At 40.4% G+C, this 21,789-nt stretch overlaps 1 protein-coding gene across 1 annotated transcript in view; it reads left to right on the top strand.

Annotated features, from left to right (window-relative positions):
* The first annotated feature begins 552 nt into the window (after positions 1-552).
* Positions 553-21,789, top strand: part of ARHGAP32 (Rho GTPase activating protein 32) — a 322,445-nt gene continuing 301,208 nt past the window's right edge. Inside the window, exon 1 of the mRNA XM_087433924.1 lies at positions 553-911. The gene's annotated coding sequence lies outside the window, so the exon portion shown is untranslated. The remainder of the gene's footprint in view (positions 912-21,789) is intronic.

Here is a 21,789-nt window from a genome sequence, read left to right as displayed (position 1 = left end):
TTGCGGCAACGCCCCCTTCTCTCCCCCGCGCGGTGACAGTATTCAGGGGTCAGCTGGGAATGGTGAGGAGCCACTGCCGTAGTCTCAGAGGACGTCTCTTCCTGGTGTTACTGCCGCTGCGGCAGGTTTCTTATTTTTGCACCGCAGCACAACGCAGAAGCCGAGGCAACAGATTACGCCCGAAGCCCTACGGCAGCATCTCAGCCCCGTTCCCGCGCGGCGCCTGCTCCCGCGCCCCCCCCCCCCGGGAGGACCCGCCGAGCGTCCCTCGCCGCCCCCCTGCAGTGCACGTGCGCTCCCGGGACAACAGCAGGCGAGGCCTGGGCGCGCCCCCGCCGCCCTCGGCCACGCGCGCGCTCCGCCCGCCCTCCTCGCGCGTGCTCGTGCCCGCGGCGGCGGCGGCGCGCCTCTTCTCCCAGCTGCGGGCGTCGCGGGTGCAGGAGGAGGCGGAGCGCAGAAGGCGGAGGCTGGGCCGGCGGCGGGCTCCGGCGGGGCGCGCGCCGGCGAACGGGGCGGGGGCGCTGCGGGGGCGGCCCGAAGGCGTCGCGGTGAGGGGCTCGGGAGCCGGAGAGCCGCGTCCTCGGGGCCGAGTCCGCGGGGGGCGGGCGAGCGTGGTGCGTGCCGGAGGTGGGGACTTTGAGGCCGTGGCCCGGAGCCCGGCGTCCCCGCCCCCGAGCCTGACGGGGCGGCGAGGCGGGATGAGGCGCTGGCGCGGGGGGTGCCCGGCCGAGCCCCCGCGGCTGCCCTCAGCGGCCAGGCACTAGGCTCGGCGGCGCGGGCGCTGCTCGGCGGCGGCGAGGAGGAGGCGGAGGCGGAGGAGGGCGTCGGGCCCGGCGCCCGCGGAGGGCAGACACGGAGCGGCGAGCAGGGCGCAGCGACGCCGCGGCGGCGCGGCGGGGCCGCGGGGCTTGGTAAGGCGGGGGCCGCGGGAGGGCCGGGGGCGCCGGTGACGTGGGCAGGCGCCGCAGGGAAGGCTGCGGGGGCCTGCTTTCCTTTTGAGAAGAAATTCTTTCTAAAGTAAAGGTTCCAGATCGAATGTTCTTAGAGGACCATCTCGGGTTTCGCCCAGACCCCCCCCGGACTCGTTTCCCCAGCCTCCCGGCGTGGACCGCGCTTCTGGCCGACCGCCTAGCGCGCTCGCATCTCCCATGTCCCCACGGCCTCGGCAGATGCCGGGCTCGGACTGATCTCTGGCCTGCTGCAGTGCTCCCCCCGCCCGAGGCTCAAGTCAAGCCAGAGCCGCGACTCCCAGGGAATGGGGACTCTGGGGACACGGGCGCTCCCAGAGGAGCCGCTGCGCGAGCGTTTCTCTCTGCTGCCCACGGGCGACCCTGCGCTGCCGCCTCCCTGTGCAGGGCGCGCCGGGCAGATGTGTCTGCCCGCAGGGTCTCCGTGGAGTTTTCCCTCTCGTCTTTCTGATTGATGGAGTTGCTGTTACCTCTTGGACAATACTGCTGACTTAGTGCCCTTTTCCCTGCTTCAACTCCCCCTCCGCCCCCATATCATGCCTTTCTCATTTTGTTGACTTTAGTGAATATTTATGTTAAAGATTTTTCAAACAGATCCCAAGAAACGTTAGAGAGAGAAAGTCAAACCTGATTTCTTAGCTTCAGTCTACTTCTGGACCCGTTATAACTTCACCTTCTGTTGCTGAAGCTTAAAAAAGGTGGAGGGTAGGAGGAGACCCACAGCAGGATGCTTGGGATGCAGTTAAATAGTTATCTTTTAGGAAATAGAATTTGGATAATTATAATTTTGATCTGCATGCAGAATTGCAATCTGCTTTTAAAGTGCTCGGGGCACTGCGTGATGCTACATGGATAGTTGGCAGCTGAGCCACATTGCATTGTTGTCAGCATCTTTTATTTTCCATTCTTTCTGAGTTTTATTTGGCATAGATTTAGACCTTTTAAGTTAGTCTGAATGGGAATAACTTCTGATACATGGATTTCTTTTGTAAATGTTTATATTCTTAGTTCTATTGGAAGAATAAAAAGCATATGGTGCTAGAGGACAGTTGCTCTGAGAGGCCAGAAAATGTGCTAGTTTGATTCAGTAATTGGATTTGTTGTTGTAATATTTTTGGGTAGTGATGGTTGTGATTCATTAATATATTTTTCCTCATTAGGTAAATTGAAGTCTAACTTGGAATCTTGACATTTGCTCTTTGGACTTTAGAGTGAAGGAATTAGAAGCTTTGATTGCTGCTACAACATGACCTCAAAGTTTTTCAAGTACTCATTGGTGTGAATTCTTTTTAATAGGGCTTTTTGTGAAGATGGGGTATTATGATGTTGTGATTTCCATTTTCAGGAATATCTCGAGTCTGCTTCATTCCTAAAATTAGGTGTGGTGATACTTTATAGAGCAAGTCTCTAGAATGTTGTGAGGTTGGAACTGTGCTCAAAGTAGTTATCTTCATACCATCATCCGTATAGCAGTCCGTGGAATAAAGCAGCACTTTGGACAGAGACTTGTCCAGACATAGCTGGGGTGGAAACCCAGTTTACTGTATGGTGGTGCACACTGAGGTGGGTGATAGGGTGTAAGTGGGCCAGAGAGGAAATGTTAGTTGGAAGAACCTTTTTCGGTTACATAACTGTTTTGTTTTCTAGGGGGAGACTGAGAAGCAGCCAGGCAGGCTCAATTGTCATTAGAGGCTTTGATGTTGGTTTGAATTCCAGTAGTTATGTTCCTTTTATTTTCTTTTCCCAGCCCCCACATAATTTTTCAGTCACCAGAAGCTGTTCTGTAGTTGGGCTGAGACTTTAATGGCAACACGTTCATTTCCACTTCTCTCTTTCTCTTATTCTCTCTTTACATGACTTACTCAGCAGTGTTTTCCCTTCCCAAGCTGGCCTGGGTGTACTGTCTGCACGGTATACATAGATTCACTGTTGACTGTAACTGCATTTAACAAATGTCAAGGACCAGCAACTCCTCTTCAGAAAACTGTGGTAGCAGAAGGAAATGGAATGAAATGAACTAAACATTGTACATTGTATTTTAAAGATTATGTTATGTTGTATTTTAAAGATTATGACTGATATTCTTGAGAATTTTTAGGATTTAACCCTTTAATATGAAATCTGATGTCCGTGAAAGTAGTTAAGAGGCAGCAAGGACTTGAAATCAGGTTGAGGTTGCAGTTCTGTCGCGGAATAGCTGTGTGGCGTGGTACTTTGTTCGGGCAAGTTATTTACATTTCTGAGCTTGTTTTCCTTATGTATAAAATAGGGATGAGAAGGCTTGGATTGTCTTCCTTACAGAGTTGTGAAAGATCAGGTGAGAGAAAGTATGTGAAAATGCTTTGTAAAACTTTTTATACGTGTAAGGTGTTACTGTTATTACATACAAACTTAGTATTTAACTGTTTTAAATATTTTAATATCAATTTAAAAAATGCACATAAGGAGGAGTGAGAATGTGTAAAATCTCTTCTAGTTCCAAAATTTTGTGATTCTATCTCATTCTTAGGAAATCTATATGTAATACGTACAGTTTTGGACTCTTTGGAATTTTCGATTAATCTGGACAGATGACAAGTTTATTGAGACTTTGAGCTTCTTTAAAGTATCAGTTCAAAATATTAAAGGAGGTTAAACGTTAGGATTTGTGAGAAGAGCTGTTTAGTAAAAATTTATTTTATATTTGTCTACATTACTTAGGTCGGAAGTTGGCAAAATTTACTGTGTAGGCCAAATCTGGCCTGCAGCTTGTTTTTTGTATGGCCTACAAACTAAGAATGATGTAGAAAATTTTCAGTGGTTGAAAAAAATCAAAAGAATATTTCATGACATGTACAAGTTACATGAAATTCAAATATCAATGTCCATAAATAAAGATTTATTGGAACACAGTCACATTCATTCTTCTATGTATTGTTTTTGGCTGTGTTGGCAGTACAATAGCAGAGTTGAGTTCTTGCAACATAGACAGTATGGCCTGCAAGACCTAAAATATTTATCTGGCCCTTTACAGAAAAAGGTTGCCAACCCCTGATTTAGGACTTAAAATTTTTCTGCTTTACTTAGCACAAGGATTATTTCTTATCATAGCATTTATAGGGGTTAAGACTCCTGGAAAGGTATTGATTTTTGCTTTGGAGCCAGATAGACTTGTGTTTGAATGCTAGCTGTGATATACACTTTGATCCTGGACAGCCTGGACAGACTAACACTGGTGCCTCAGGTACCTCCTCCCATTACAAATCAGAGAATAATGATAAAATCTATTTTAGAAGCTTGTAGTGATGATTAAGTGAAATAATACATGTCAAGGCTTAATACAATATAAGCATAGAGTCAGCACTCAATAAGTCATAAAGATGGTGATTATAAGTTCTAGTCTAAACAGTATGCCTAAAATATATGTCACCTTTGCTCCCCTATATTATAGAGTTGTTCTCCTGAGTGGTATGCTAATTGTTACCAAATTTTCTCCTTTACTGAAACCATTAGTTTAGTTAACAGCTGGTAATTGCAATAACTTGAGAAATTTCCCATACGTTGTACTGTATTTTTATTAATCACTTGCTTATTTAGATGATTAAGAATGAATGGAAAGACAGTTCTGCTCTGTTTTTTGGATATCCTGGTTTTTGATAATTTCCTGATACCATTTTATGTTTGTAAACTGAATTTAAATACCACTTTGGTTTTGGTACTGGTATTTTTTTTTTTTTTTTAAAGAAAGATATGTGAGAAAAACCTGTTTTAATGAGGCCAGGGTTAGATAACTTTCCTTACATGTATATGACACTCTTAAGCCCTTATGATTTGCATTAACATCTCTATAACGTCTCCTTCAGAGTCTAAATAATAAAACTTAATTTTTTTCCTAAAGATAGGCCTAGTTTACTATGTAGACTCTTTGATATTAAGCTGCTTTTTGAAGTATTTGGTTTAAGTTATCTTACAGTTGAGAAATTGGATGTGCTTCTCAACTTCAAGTGCTGGTTTATTTAACATTAATCCGAAACTAAGAGTGAGCAAATGAACAAAGACCGTTGTTCTGACTGAGTTAAACAAAATAGAATTGGGGTCATTGTGCTGTTGCAGTCCTACAAATTGCAGTTTCATGCCTTGGAGGATGCTTAAAAGCAGTGGGAAGATTCAGGGGAGATATGGAGGGCACTAATGTCCTCACGATGTCCTTGGTGGAACAGTGGGATGGAGGCAGAGGGGCCCGTTCATAAAATCATAGAGCAAGGGCACCTGGAAACTAAACTGCAGGGTTCTAATTGTAGCACTTCACAAAAGGTAGAGACCTAAAGAAGACCCATTGTCATGAGAAGACAGTATTTTTTTTTGAGGTTAAAACAAATAAACAAAAAACAACCAGAGATTTCCTGTCTAGAGAGATGAAGGTTGAAGGGAATATTCTCCAAGATAGTACAATGTGAAGATTTGGTAAAATAGATGTTTACAGTTTCACAGCGTACCTGGACAAGGAGACCTTCCCTGGTATTGAAAGGAGATTGTTTTAGGACAGGTAAAAGAAAGTGAGAAATGAGATGTTCAGTTTAATGTCTCATAATAAATATATGAACCAGAATGTTCAAAGTGAAAGTAGAGTTCTGGTTTTCAAAGAGCTCCTATTATTTGGTTTTTGGTCATATATTCATTTACTATCTTATTTTATACCATGGAGTATAATATGCATTAGTATTGGAGGTAGTGGGGATGGAAAGCATTGAGAGGAAAAGCATGTGTGACCCATGTGTTATGGAAGTGTTATGATACGTTTACGTTGTCTCTATTAGAAAAGATAGGCACCATACTCTGGGAAAGAATTTTAAAGTAGATATTCCATTCATTTGCCCTTAAAATAGTAAAATCTTTATTATCCAGGGTTCAGCCTTGTGATCTTGGGCAGGCTATTTGACTGCATTGTTTTTATTCCCTGGTGTGTATGATGGAAGCAGTAATTCCTGTTCCTCTTTTCGTTGGAGAGATATGTGGTAAAAGGACTCTCTTACCACGTAGAATTGATGAGTAGCATTTTCAACAATTTTGAAGAACTTATTATGTGAAATTCAGTAATTACCCAGTATATTAAGCACAGACAAAAAAGTGAAGTAACGTTTAACAGGGAAAGGAGATTTGAACTTGAAGTCAGAGGACCTGGGTTCTTGTTTTGGCTTCACTGTGAACAATCGGTGACTTTGGGCAAGTAATTCAGCTCCCTGAACCTCATTTTCTTTATATCTAAAAGGAGGGGTCAAACTAGAGATCTCTAAGATCCTTTCTTATTCCACGATTCTATGAGTCTCTGATTTTTTTAAAAAGTAGAGATCATACTCTTGCACTTGTCCAATTTCCATTGACTTTCTACCCAAGGAGAACCTGACAGTCCTTACTAGTTACTTTATATCTAGTGGTCTTCCAGATTCAGTAGCAATCATGGCTCCAGTAGGATGAGGGAAACCAAATCTCTTTTATCAGTGAACTGAAAAGTATCCACTGAGTACATATTATGTATTTTGTACCAATGTAGATGCTGTGAAAAATAGAAGAAGGTGGCATTGAGTTTCTGCCCTCAGGAAGTGTTCATTTCATTGGGAAGATAAACTATATTATGAAAAAGAATATTATAAAAGAGTATGCAAGGAGACAGTGGGATGATCCCTGATCTGGCGGTTCAAGGACTTGGGATGTACTGTTGGAGAAGATAGTTTGTGGCCTTGTACATTTGTAAAATGAGCTTCGTAGACTCCCTCCAGCTCTGAAATTTGGTCGAATTCTATTTGACAGAGAAACAGCAGCTGTAAGTCACCGTATCAGGAGACAACCCAAGCGAGAACTGCTCAGTCTAAGGCAGATTTTTACACTCATTCTGTGTAATTGCTTGATTTACTAGATGGAAGGAAAGGGTTACTTTAAGTTGCTAGAAATGCATTCAAAGGACAACCTTTCTTCTGAAAAGTCAAGCATGTGAGAAGTGACTGGAGACCAAAGTGTCCCTGTTTTGGGGCACTAAATAAATTTGTGCCCTGGATCTCATTCATTTTTGCCTTCTTAAGGCCTTGACTCCTGCATACATTTTTTTTCCTAAATTATCTTTTTCTCCTTACTGGATCATCTCTTTTACTTTGCATACATGCCTTATATTACTTGTAGCATTGATGATTTTTTTTTGTGTGTGTGTGAGGAAGATCAGCTCAGAGCTAACATCCATGCCAATCCTCCTCTTTTTGCTGAGGGAGACCGGCCCTGGGCTAACATGTATTGCCAATCCTCCTCCTTTTTTCTTTTTCCCCTTTTTCTCCCCAAAGCCCCAGTAGATAGTTGTATGTCATAGTTGCACATCCTTCTAGTTGCTGCATGTGGGATGCCACCTCAGCATGGCCGGAGAAACGGTGCGTCGGTGTGCGCCTGGGATCTGAACCCGGGCTGCCAATAGCGGAGCCGCGCACTTAACCGCTAAGCCACGGGGCCGGCCCCCGCAGCATTGATGATTAATTGTTCACCAAATGCCATTCTCTGTGGCTTTCTTTCAGTAATAGAACCCTCAAGTTTTATCTGGGCACATGGCTACCCAACTAGACTACATTTCCTAGCCTCTGTTAGAACTGGGTGTGGCCACATAACTAAATTTTGGCTAAATGGATGTGACCAGAAGGGATGCGTGCGATTGCTGGGTCATGGCCTTAGAAAGGAAAGTAGTTGCCTTCTGCTTTCTCTTTCTCCCTTTTTGTGGAGGAGAATGTAGTGCTGGTGCCTGTTATTCAACCTTTCAGGTGAGAGCAACACTTTAGGGGGATATGGATCAGTAAGGTGGATCCTTGGATGATCTCATGGAGCAGAGACACCTACTCTAGTGGGTGCTCTGTAGACACTCTACTCTGTACGTGTTAGGTTCACCTACATGGCACCTAGCAGTTCATGAGCCATGGACTACTCATTTATCTCTGGATGGTTAAGTGAGAGAGGAATAAAATTGTATCTTGTTTGAGCTACTAATACCTTAACTAAATAAATCACCTCTGAAACCATCCTCTCCTCCACCTTATGATGCCCATCAGCTATTGCCCAATTTGTTTGTTCCCCTTTGCAGTAACAGTTGTTTATATTTGCTGTGTCTACTTCCTTACCACTTATTCTCTCTTTAGCCTGATCCATTTGAGCTCTTGTTCCACCATTCCCCTGAAATGGTTTTTAATCAAGGGTTTAATGGTCTGTATCTTGCCAAAGCCAGTGACCAGTTCAGTGTCTCTATCTTACTGATCTCTCACCAGCATTGCATGTTGGCCGACTACTTTCTCTGACCTCTTAGCTGCTCATTCTCTGTGTTTTTGCCAGCTTATCTTACCCCACCCCTAAAATTTGGAGTGTCCTTGGGCTCTCCTCAGGTGATTTTATCCATTTTCATGGTTTCAAATATCATTTATATGCTGATGAGGCTCAAATTCCTGTCTCTAGTACTGATTTTTTTCCCCCTGAGATCTAGACTCATGTAACTCCATTCCTCCACTTGGATGTGGAGGCATCTCAAATGTAGCATGAACAAAGCAGATCTGTGAATTACTGTTTCTTTCATTTACTCCTCCCTCTACCACTCCCAAATCTTCACTGTCTCAGTAAGTGGCACCACCATCTACCAGTTGTGCAGGCCAAAACCCTTGGAATAATCCTCTATTTTGTTTCTTCTCATCTCAGTGTTAAGGCCTGTCAGCTCTACCTTCAGAATATAAACTGGACCTAACTACATCTCAGTTTTTTCTCTGTTAGAAACCTAGGCTAGTAGCCTTTCTCTTCTGGAAAACTGCCAATAGGCTTCCCTGCCTCTACTTTTGTTTTTATCCTCACATGTCCCATACACAGGGGCAAAAAAATGTTAAATGTTAATCAGATCATATCATCTGCTTACTGGCTTTCCAATACACTTAACACTAAAACTAGAACTTAAAATTTTATCATGGAAACAAAACTTCCATTTTGGTCACTTATGAGGCCCTATATCACTGGTTCTCAAATGGGGAAGATTTTGCCCTTGGGGGACATTTGGTAGTGTCTGGAGACATTTTTGGTTGTCAGGACTGAGGATGGAGTGGTAGGGCGAGTGTGCTGCTGGCATCTAGTGGTTAGAGGCCAGGATGCTGCTAAACATCCTACAATGCACAGGACAGCCTCCAACAACAAAGAATAATGTCGTCCAGAATGTCTGCAGTGCATGATCTGGCTTGCTTTCCAACCTCATCTTCCTCTATTCTCTCCTTTGTTCACTGGGCTGCGGTCACAATGATGTTCTTTTTTTTTTTTTCTTAATAGACTTTATCTTTTAGAGCAGTTTTAGATTCACAGGAAAATTGAGTGGAAGCTACAGAGATTTCCCATATATTGCCTGCCCTCACACAGGCACAGCCTCCCTTATTATCAGCATCCCCTACCAGAATTGTACATTTGTTACAGTTGATGAACCTACATTGACACGTCATTATCACCCAAAGCCCACAGTTTATATTTATATTATGGTTCACTCTTGGTGTTGAACATTCTGTGAGTTTGGACACATTTATAATGATATATATCCACCATTACAGTATCATACAGAGTGCTTTCACTGCCTAAAAATCTCCTGTGCTTCCCCTCTTCATCTCTTGCCTCCCCCTCCCAAACCTTGGCTACCAATGATCTGTTTAATGAATCAATAGTTTCGCCTTTGCCAGAATGTCACATAGTTGGAATCATAAAGTATGTAGCTTTTTTAGATCGGCCTCTTTCACTTAGTAATATGTATTTAAGTTTCTTCCGTCCATGTCTTTCTGTAGCTTGATAGCTCGTTTCTTTTTAGCACTGAATAATATTCCGTTGTCTGAATGTACCACAGTTTATTTACCCATTCACTTGCTGAAGGACATCTTGGTTGCTTCCAAGTTTTGGCAATTGTGCATAAAATTGCTATAAACATCCATGTGCAGATTTTTTGTGGACGTAAGTTTTTCAAGTCCTTTGAGTAAATACCAAGAAGTGCGATTGCTGGATTGTGTGATAAGAGTATGTTTAGTTTTATAAGAAACTGCCAAACTGTCTTCCAAAGTGGCTGTACCATTTTGCATTCCTACCAGCAGTGAATGAGAGAGTTCCTATTGCTCCACATCCTTGCTGGCATTTGGTGTTGTCAGTGTTCTGGATTTTGGCCATTCTAATAGATGTGTAGTGGATGATGTTCTTTTTTATCCCTTGAACAAGCTAAGCACATACCTTCTCAGGGATTTGCAATTGATGTTTCTTTTGCTTAGAATGTACTTCCTACAGATCTTTGCCTGACTGCCTTCTCCTCATTGCCCAGAGAGGCCTTTGTGATTACCTGTGTACATGCAGCACCCCAATCTCTCTCTTCCACGTTATCCTGTGGAAGACTTCATATTAGTTTATTATTTATTTGCTTATGTGTTTAATTTATAATCCCCTTCTCCACAAGCTATTTGAGGGGCAGGGGCTTTGTCTAGATATGTGCTTTATCCCTAGCATTCCTTCTTGATAAATATTTCTTGATGACAGAGAGGTGCCTGAGTCCATCGTGGGAATGGAAGACATGGTTTTCAGTGATAATGATAAATCAAAGGATGCAACTGGGAGCAATAGGGAAGGTTATGATTTTCTGGAGGATGGAAAAGAAAATCCTTTGAGACAAGGCTGCTTTAGCCTTTATTTAGTAATTCATTTTGTAGAATGGAGGAGTTCACCTCCATTTTTGTAAGGAGGCAAATGACAAGAGTAAGCTGACAGCAGGGACTTTTTAAGAAAGAGGTTACTCAGGGTTTAACTTTCATTTTGCCTTGTGTCTTATACAACTTGTCTCTGCATACAGAGGTACATATTCTTAAGATTATTGAATACTGCAGTTATATAGTCCTTTAGGGAATATGTTGTCTTACCTTTCCCAAATATCAGAATTCCTTCCACATTATCCTTTGAAGATAATCATCTGCCCTCTGCTTCTGTATGTTCAGGGTCTGAAAACTCAGTTACTCACATGACAGCCTAACTCTTCTTGAAAAGAGTTCTTATTGTTTAAAAACTCCTCATTATATTAAAGAGGAATGTACCTCCCTGTGTTTCCAACACCACACAAATCTTTATTTTTCACATGATAGTTCTTTAGTTGTCATGTGAAAAATGGCTGGTTCTTTTATCTTCCCATCAGCCCTTTCTCTTTGCAGGCTAAATGTACTCATTTTCGTCAGTCATTCCTCATATGACAGGGTTTTAGACCGTTTTCCAGGCCCATCCCTAACGTTTTTGGGACTCAGGGCAAGAATACAAATGGAGTCTATATGCCATATGTCTAAAAATTTACAAGATATAAATCAAGTTAACTGATAAAGATGTTCCATTCCCTACCTTAACAAATAAAACTTCATAATAACCTAAATCAGAGTCAAACAGAGAATTCTCAGACTCCTCTGCGTTCTTTTCCGGAACATGGTAAAGTGCCAAGAACCAGCCTCCAACCGAGATCCTTTTCTCACTCCAGGCTGCTTGCAGGAGGAACTTTGCGCATGCCCATATGTGGACACTCCAGCCCACATTCCCACACACCTTTCAGACAGCAGTTCTTTGACCATCCCTAGGCGCTGGGTATAAATATTGATGGTGGGGTTGTCTGCCCTTGGGAGAACCAACTCAGGGAAGAGGCCTGAGCAGACCCTGGAAGTTGGCAGGAAGTTCTGGGGTCCTGGGCAAGATGAGGGCTTCGCTGTGTAGGTCGCACCTTTTAGACCCTGAGAACAACTGGCCCCATGGTCAAGGGTGTGGCCAGAGGGAGGCCAGTGCACGGCCCTTCAAAGCTCCAGGCCCAGGATATGGGTCCCTGTTGCTTAGGAGTAAGGCAATACTGTTCTGTCAGAGTCAAACTCTCGTCTTGATTCTGTTTGCCAGAGCAGGTTGTTGTGGAAAATGTTAAATTCCCTCTTATAGTGCTCCAAATTAGACATGGTATTTTATTTTTTATTTTTTTTCCCTTTTTCTCCCGAAAGCCCCAGTAGATAGTTGTATGTTATAGTTGTACATCCTGCTAGTTGCTGTATGTGGGACGCCGCCTCAGCATGGCTGAAGAAGTGGTGCGTCGGTGCGCGCCTGGGATCCGAACCCGGGCGGCCAGTAGCGGAGCGTGCGCACTTAACCACTAAGCCACGGGGCCGGCCCCCATAGACATGGTATTTTAATTAGAGCTTCCTAACCGGTGTGCCAGGCAATGCTCTGAATGTGTTACAAAAGGGCCGGAAATACTAATTTCCTTAGTCCTCAGAGAGGATTGTCAGTGACAGAGTGACAAGAGCTTCTAGGCTGATCACTGCTGGCCACCAGCAGCATGGCTTATTTACCCCAGTGTGCCTGCACCCCCTATCATTTTTTGTATGTGTCATAAGTGAAAAAGATTGGGAAACTGTGCTCTAGACTGATGTATGGTGACTATGCAGGTCTTGTAGGATAAAATGTTTTACATACAGCTTTTTTTTTTTTAAAGATTTTATTTATTTATTTTTTCCCCCCAAAGGCCCAGTAGATAGCTGTGTGTCATAGCTGCACATCCTTCTAGTTGCTGTATGTGGGACGCGGCCTCAGCATGGCCGGAGAAGCAGTGCGTCGGTGCGAGCCCGGGATCCGAACCCGGGTCGCCAGCAGCGGAGCGCGCTCACTTAACCACCAAGCCACGGGGCCGGCCCGCTTTAAGAGCATTTTTTATCAACATCATTTGTTCCGCCTGACAATGTTGGAGGTGTCAAAGTAGGTGTGTGCCCTTCTTATTAATGAGGATACAGATCCAGGTTAAATACTTTCATCTAGCTACATATTCTCACTCAAGTAGGGCAGTTGAAACTAGAACTGCAGTCTTCTGACTCTTATTTTGGTATATTCTCTCTACTAACCCAAATTGGTTTTATCGTACTTTTTTTTTTTGGATAGCATATCACTTCTGGCTCATTTAGGGCATGCAGGCGGTTACATTTTTTAGAGTTTTTCTATCCCAACTTCTGGTACGTTGGCTCCCTTTATTGTTACTTTTTAACCTAGAGACTCATCTTTACGTTTAATCTCTATTAAATGATATATTTTTATGCAATTCAAACTATTGATCCAGTGTCTTGAAACTTGATTCTGTGTTATCCATTTTGATAGCTCTCTTCCCTAGAGTAGTGTCCTATTTAGTTATTACAGTGATGTCTGAAATGGTCACTGCATCCTTTATAAAAGGTTAGATTACATTAAGACAGGAAAATGTGAAATACATTTTAGAATTTTTTTTTAATAAACCAGTTATGATAAAAAAGTTCTGGCACTGAAATGTAAATTAACTTGCTTTTTTATTTAGTACCCACTTTGTATTGATGTTTACAAATGTTATTTTATTTAAACTTCAGGAAAGTGTGATCTCTTCCTCAAGTTCACCAACTAAGTGGTGGATTGTCATAATTCAAATTTAGGTCTGTTTGACCTCAAAGTTCCTGTGCTTTTCTCAGTACTATTCTATAAATAATATGAAATGATTTATAAACATTTAACTGGGGCTGGGAAAGGGATGTTTTCCAGATTTATATTCTTACATTTAGATTCTCTGTTACTGATTCTCTGTTACTCATGCACAGGACAGTCTCCCCCACCGCCCCCCAAGAATTATCTGGTCTAAGTGTCAATAGTGCCGAGGTTGAGAAACCTTGCTCTAAGGGTTTTTTGTAGTCAAGGCTTTACTTTGAATGTGTGTGTATATTTAGCTGAGTCTATCGTGGTGATAGGTATTAGAATGTATGAGAGAGATGGAACTCCTTGTGCCTCTATAGTTTATATTCTTAATTTGCCTCCCTGTTTGGAAACAGGTTGTCAATGAGAGTAGAGCATGATGTTTATTTGTTTCAATTCTATATTGCTTCTAGGGAATCTGGGATTTAATGCTAAAGCCTTTCTGAGTGGTGAAGGTTAGACTTTTTATGTTTTAATGCTTATTTTTATTAGAACTTCTGATGGGAAAAAAAACTTGTGAAACTTATGCAACTAAGCTAGCTTTCGTGTATTAACTTGCTAACCAACATACGAGTTCTTTCTCTTTTCCCTTGTTTTTGAGTTCCAAGGCATGACCAGAACGTCATTGTAGCACTTTTCCCAATTTCTTCACAGTAACTTTCCCGGACTTGATTTTGTGTTCATTTGATATAGATTGCCATACCCACCTCCTTAAACTTAAGTTTCATTGTTTCACTCTAACTAATCAAGAACCATCAGAGGTTCCCTAGTCCTGCTGTACTTATTAAACTTGATTTTCAAGGGAAGTTTTTTTTTTTTTTTTGTGAGGAAGATCAGCCCTGTGCTAACATCTGCCAATCCTCCTCTTTTTGCTGAGGAAGACTGGCCCTGGGCTAGCATCTGTCCCCATCTTCCTCCACTTTATATGGGACGCCCCCACAGCATGGCTTGCCAAGCGGTGCGTCGGAGTGCGCCCAGGGTTCCTAACCGGCGAACCCTGGGCCGCTGCATCGGGGCGCCTGCACTTAACCACTTGCGCCACGGGGCCGGCCCCAGGGAAAGTTTTTTTAATAATCTTCAATTCAGGATTTAGTTTCCCTAAATGGTAAATATCTGTCTTATTAATCTTATCGGTAGCTATTGTTATTGCTAACATTATTTAATTATTGTTGAAATGCCAGGAACTATTCTAAGCCCCTTAAATGTATTATCTGGTTTAATCTTCACAGTTGCCCCATGAAGTAGTTACTCATACTAATTTTTTTTATTGTGGTAAGATTTACATAACAGAATTTACCATTTTAACCATTTTTTGGTGTGCAGTTCAGTAGCTTTAAGTATATTCAAATTGTTGTGAACCAGATCTCCAGAACTTTTTCATCTTGCAAAGCTAATGCTCTATGCCCTTTAAACAACGCCTCCTTTCTCCCTCCCCGCAGCCCGTGGTAACCATCATTCTACTTTCTCTTTATATGAATTTGACTACTTGAGATACATCATGTAAGTGGAATCATACAGTATTTGTCTTTTTGTGACTGACTTATTTCACTTAGCACAATGTCCTCAAGGTTCATCTGTGTTGTAGTATGTGACAAGATTTCCTTCCTTTTTAAGGCTGGGTAATATCCATTGTATATACCACATTTTGTTTTATCCGTTCATCGATGATGGACACTTGGGTTGTTTCTACTTCTTGGCTGTTGTGAAGAGTGTTGCTGTGAACATGAGTGTGCAAATATATCTTTGAGATCCTGCTTTCAATTCTTTTGGATATATACCCAAAGGTAGAATTGCTGGACCATATGATAACCCTATTTTTAATTTTTTAAGGAACTGCCATACTGTTTTCTACAATAGCTCTACCATTTTACATTCCCACCAACAGTGCACAAGGGTTCCAGTTTCTCCACATTGTTGTCAACACTTGTTATTTCTTTTTTTTTTTTGTTAGAAGCCATGCTAATGGATGTGAGGTGGTATCTCATTGTGGTTTTGATTTGCATTTGCTTAATGATAGTGATATTGAGCATTTTTTCATATGCTTACTGGCCGTTTGTGTATCATCTTTGGAGAAATGTGTATTCAAGTCCTTTGTCCATTTTTTTAATCAGGTTGTTTTTTGTTGTTGTTTGAGGTGTTAGAGTTCTTTATTTATTCCGGATATCAATGTCTTACCAGATGTATGATTTCACATATTTTTCCCATTTCATGGGTTTCCTTTTCACTCTGTCGATAGTGTCCTTTGATGCACAAGTTTTTAATTTTGTTGAAGTCCAGTTTACCTATTTTGTCTTTATTGCCTGTACTTTTCGTGTCATATCCAAGAGATCATTGCCAAATACAATGTCATGAAGTTTTTCTCCTACGTTTTCTTCTGAGTTTTATAGCTCTTTTGTTTGGACCTTTGATCCAATTTGAATTAATTTTCTGTATAGTGTAAGTATGAGTCCAGTTTCATTTTATTGCATGTGGATATTCAGTTTTCCTAATACCATTGTTGAAAAGATTGTCCTTTCCCAATTGGATGGTCTTGGCACCCTTGTTGAAAGTCATTTAACCATATAACCGTATATGTGAGTACTCATACTGATTTTATAGATAAGGTGATTGACATTAAGGTATCACTGATAGATAGTATTAACACATTTTTAAAAAGAATTAGTTAACCCCAAAGTAATCTATTTGGTACAGTAAGACAAAGAAGGGTTTTAGGATTGTGAGGTCGTCTTTGTGTGGTAGTCTTCTCCCAAGAGAATAAGTGTCAGTAACTTTGCACCCCAGTTCTGATAGGTTGCCAACTCCATGCACTAAGCCAGTGATTATGAAATTCTTTTAGCAACAAAAGAATTTCAAGCAAACAAAATCTTAGATGGACTTTTTTCCCTCAAACAAAAACTTACATGGACTTCCAGTGTTTCTACTGATAGCGTTTTGTTAGTATATATAATCATCTAAAAAAATCAATGTATAATATTTACCTACTTTTGCTAATTGATGATAACACAGGTTCATGCATTTGTGGTTTCCAGTGTGTTGAAAACATGTGCATGTTATGGTTTTTAAAATTTGTACCTGTTATAGTTTTAAAAATAGGTAATGATGTATGGGAACACCTTCAAATCAAATGTTTGCAGAACGCTTGAAGCTCTGCCATGAATGTCAGTGTGAAAAACACTAGCTTATTTAGGGGGTTCAACTTGTGATTATGGAGAACCATTTTTCTCTATGAAAAGTTAACTAGAGTGTTAAATATGAGAAAGTCTTGACTTGTTTAGTGCTGAGATGTGGGGCTAATCGAATAGCCTGACATCTAGGCCAGACCAACTTTTTTTCATTTCTCTACTAAGAATCTAAGGATAAGTGTCAAAAGACATCTCATTTTTCTGCATACTCTAAAGTAGTTTAAACTTAAGGCCAATTCATATCTTGTATTTTAAGATACTGAAGTTGCTAAGGATATCAGAATTTTTGTAGTTAGTTGTAAGAGTTTTATTCTTTGAGATTTGTTTTTAATGTAACTATGTCAGCAGCATTTGTTAACTTTGTAATGGAAGATAGTAATTTTGGGTTTCAGCATTCTTAGATAAAGTAAGGTCTTCAAGAAACAAATCACTCTTTTTTAAAAAGTTCTTTTACCGGGTCGGCCCACTGGTGTAGTGGTTAAGTTCTCGCACTCTGCTTTGGTGGCCCGGGGTTCACAGGTTCGAATCCCAGGTACAGACTGATGCACCACTCATCAAGCCATGCTGTGGCGGCATTCCATATACAAAATAGAGGAAGATGGGCACGGATGTTAGCTCAGAGCTAATCTTCCTCAGCAACAAGAGGAGGATTGGCAATGGATGTTAGCTCAGAGCCAGTCTTCCTCACAGAAAAAAAAAAAAAAGTTCTTTTTCTGGGGCTGGCCCGGTGGTAGAGTGATTGAGTTCGTGCACTCCACTTCAGAGGCCCGTGGTTCGCAGGTTTGAATCCCGGGCGCGGACTGACTCACCTCTTGTCAAGCTATGCTGTGACAGCGTCCCACATACAAAATGGAGGAGGGTGGGCACAGGTGTTAGCTCAGGGTCAATCTTCCTCACCAAAAAAAAAAAAATTCTTTTTCCTAGTAGAGTGTCTCCCATGAATTTACCATGTTTATAATGAAATATATTGTTTTTTAAAGCTATGATCATTACCTACTTAATGTGTAATGGAATTAAATAATTTTGCAGAACCCAAGATGCTTGAAAATTGGTGTAGCTGGGTGATATTTTAAATTTAGCAACAATAACAAATACTGACTCCTGTTTAGGATATATAATACAAGTGTTGGAAAAAGGTTTGAGTTTTTTTGATTTTGTTTGATTTCTTTTATGCTCTTTTTTTTAAGCCTTTTTTCCCCTCCCAGCTTTATTGAGATATTATTGACTAACATATGTAAGTTTAAGGTATACAGTGTGATTATTTGATACACATATATATTGTGAAATGATTATCACAATAAGATTAGTGAATATTTCCATCCCCTCACATAATTATCATTTTTTTTGGTGTGGTGATAACATTTAAGACCTACTCTCTTTAACGTTTCAAGTGTATAATACAGTATTGTTAAATGTAGTCACCATGCTGTACATTAGATTCCCAGAACATATTCATCTGATAGCTGAAAGTTTGTATCCTTTGACCAACATTTCCCTCATCCCAACCCCTGGCAACCATCATTCTACTCTCTATTTCTATGAATTTGGCCTTTTTAGATTCCATATGTGAGAACATTTAGTATTTGTCAAGGTCCATCCATGTTGTCGCAAAAGACAGGCTTTCCTTCTTTTTTATGGCTGAATAATATTCCATTGTATATATACACCACATTTTCTTTATCCATTATCCATCAGTGGACACTTAGGTTCTTTCCATGTCTTGGCTATTGTGAATAATGCTACAGTGAACATGAGGGTGCAGATAGCTCTTTGAGATAGTGATTTCATTTCCTTTGGCTGTATAGCCAGAAATGGGATTGCTGGATCCTGTGGTAGTTCTATTTTTAATTTTTTAAGAAATCTCCATACTGTTTTCCATAGTGGCTGTACCAAATGACATTCCCACCAACAGTGCACAAAGGTTCTCTTTTCTCCATAGCCTCACCGACACTTGTCTTTTTGGTAATAGTCATTCTTACAGGTGTGAGGTGATATCTCATTGTGGTTTTTTTTTTCTTTTTTGAGGAAGATAGGCCTTGATCTACCATCTGTTGCCAATCTTCCTCTTTTTTTTATTTCTTTCTCCCCAAAGCCCCAGTACATAGTTGTATATCCTAGTTGTAGGTCTGTCTAGTTCTTCTATGTGGGACGCCGCCTCAGCATGGCCTGATGAGCAGTGAGTAGGTCCGTGCCCAGGATCCGAACTGGCAAACCCCCAGCCGAGAAAGCAGAATGCAGGCACTTAACCCCTACACCACTGGGCCTGCCCCCTCATTGTGGTTTTGATTTGCATTTCCCTGACGATTAGTGATGTTGAACATCTTTTCATGTACCTGTTGGCCATTCATATGTCTTTTTTGGAAAAATGTCTGTTCATGTCCTCTGCCCATTTTTTTCCCTCATTTTTTAATCAGATTTTTTAAAATGCTCTTTTTCTTTTTTGGCGTATTTAAAAAGTAGTGTGTAGTAATTGACTTTGTTGTTGGCTCATTTGGGAAAACAAACACATTTCCATATGTATGTTCAACTATTCTCTCTTTTGGGGATATATTCTGACCTGACATTTTAAAAACTTTCCAAAGTGTATAAAAGTGTGTTTTGAAATGGTTTTAAAGTAGCAGCTTAGCCAGATTTTATAGCTCTTTATTTGTATGTTGGGTTAAACTAATATCTCAGCATTAATTCAGTAGATATTTACTACCTGCCTATTTGGAAGTAGAGTTATAGGGGATAAAAAGTAGGGGCTTTCTTTAAGCTATTTATTTTGTTAGAAATTAAAAAAAAAAAACAATGAGAGCTAGAATAATTTTAAATATAGTACAAACTTTTTTAGAAGTTGAGGAAACATTCAAAGCTCAAGAGATATATTTTAATTCTATTTTAGTTTATGTCTGGCATGCCTGATTTATTCTTTCATAAGTAAATATTGTTTGTGAACATTTTGTCAGATTTCCATATTTTCTCTTAATTTTTATGCAAAGGGCAGACATTATTACCGTGTATATGTAAAGCTCCATCTTCATTTGCCATATAGTAATATGGTAATGACTGAATATAAACTACCATAATTTAGTTATAAAAATCGGCAGAAGTTGAAGATTTTTCCTTCCAACAATAGTAAAAGGAATTTGTATATATCATTGCTAGTAGCCTGTTAATTTCCTGCTAAATAAGATTCTAATAGATTTAGTTTGCCCTTTTTTTTCATTGCACCATTAATATTCTGGGAATGATTTAGTGAGATATTTAAAGTTTAAATTACTTTGATTAACAGAACAAACTGCTTTATCAACTCTTTGCTCCCGATAGGAAGCAGTTTTCCTACGTTTATTTGTTTCGCAGTGTGTCCTGAAGACTGGTGAATTCTTCATCACCCGCTTGCCTAGCATAGGAGAGAGGTGGAAACGGAAAAGTGCTTGGTTTTTACTGGCATTATTTCTTTTAGCATTACTGTCTAATCAAAATAGGGGCCCGGCTTCAGCATGTAGAGAACTGAATTCATGTAGCTGGAGCTGTTCTGTTACAGGCCAGCTTCTTGAAAGGTAGGGAGGGAAGGTCTGAAATGGGAGAAAAGTTTTATAAAATCCTTCAGATTAGTCTCAGCTAGATTAGTGGTAAGAAAAATGTTATGATATTCTTAGTGTTTCAGGGTTATGGACTTTAGTAGAAGAAATAAAGAAACTCTTGGTTAAAGGAGCCTATAAAGACACTAGTGGTTTAGAAATATTTCTGAGTTACTGAATTTTATGTAACAAAATCTGGAACCATTTTTCCTTTTTTACTTTAGACCTTTTTTCTTCTTCTTTTTTTTTTTTTATGAGGAAGATCAGCCCTGAGCTAACATCCAATGCCAATCCTCCTCTTTTTGCTGAGGAAGACTGGCCCTGGGCTAACATCCGTGCTCATCTTCCTCTACTTTATATGGGACGCTGCCACAGCATGGCTTGACAAGCAGTGCGTCGGTGTGCGCCCGGGATCCGAACCTGTGAACCCTGGGCCACCTCAGTGGAGCCCCTGCACTTAACCGCTGCGCCACTGGGCCGGCCCCTAGACCTATTTTCTTCTTGTTTAGCCCTGTCCAGAGCCACCTTGTACTCAATTTCAACTGTATTGCTGTGATCTTTGCTATGTGATTTGTTCTTTTTGCTGCTTTCAGCTGTATTCCTTTCCACTGCATGCTCATTGAAATTAAGAATATGAGACTGCACCCATTTTCTCTAAGGAGTATGGTGTTTAGCACTCTGTTGGTGGCTCCATAAATTTTAAGCAGTGTTTTCAGCCTTCTGGAGGCATATGTCTTAGTTAGGAACAGTTATGGGAAGTTTTCTGTGTGGAGGAAACCGTCTCTTCTCTTTGTCCCGGCAAGGTCCTTTCAGCATTATGCTTCAGTTGATTTGTGTTTGTGTAGTTCTCAGCTCTGCTGCTAAAAAAATTTATTTCAAAGATGCCTATGTAATCCCTTTTGTGATTACTTATTGGTTAACTTTTTGGGGTAATTATTTTTTGATTATTCAGCTATAATAGTATTTTATTGTACTAGAATAGATTTTGGAGGTTGCTATTAGCACATGAAAGTAGTAGGAATTTATTTGAAAATTGGTGGTTTAAATGGACAGTTTTAACAGTTAAATGTTTGACTTGATGCTTACAGAGTTATTAAAATATATAAATAAAGGTAAAATTACTCGTGTTTTAAATTATTATACTGTATATTATTTATCCTAATGTATATTCTTTAGGTTGTTTTCTATTTTAAAATAGGTTTTCTATTTTAAAAATAGATTTTAAAACTTTGAGGTTTCTTATTTAGGTATATTTATTGTTACATTTTAAGAAAGAACTTCTAGATTTTTAACTCTGTATGAAAGTCCATGGTAAATTTCTTCACTTTTTGTTATGTGAATATGATTTAAAATAAAGACAACAAGGATGAGAAAAACCCTAAGAAGCAAAGTCAACAAAAGCTTTACAAAGTAATGTTATAAGAAGTATAATAATTATGACAAGAAATCATGAGACCATTACTGCCAGTGATGTTCTTTGTGTTTGGCTAGAATCAACATTCATTTATGCCCAGGTAAATAAATTATTTTATTGCACAAAAGAAATTTAATACTTTATGGATGAAGCATAAATGAAAT

This window comes from Ceratotherium simum, chromosome 7 (genome assembly GCF_057802395.1).
Source record: "Ceratotherium simum simum isolate JZ-2026a chromosome 7, ASM5780239v1, whole genome shotgun sequence".
In the NCBI taxonomy this organism is placed as follows: Eukaryota; Metazoa; Chordata; class Mammalia; order Perissodactyla; family Rhinocerotidae; genus Ceratotherium; species Ceratotherium simum.
This window is presented reverse-complemented; position numbering and strand designations above follow the sequence as displayed.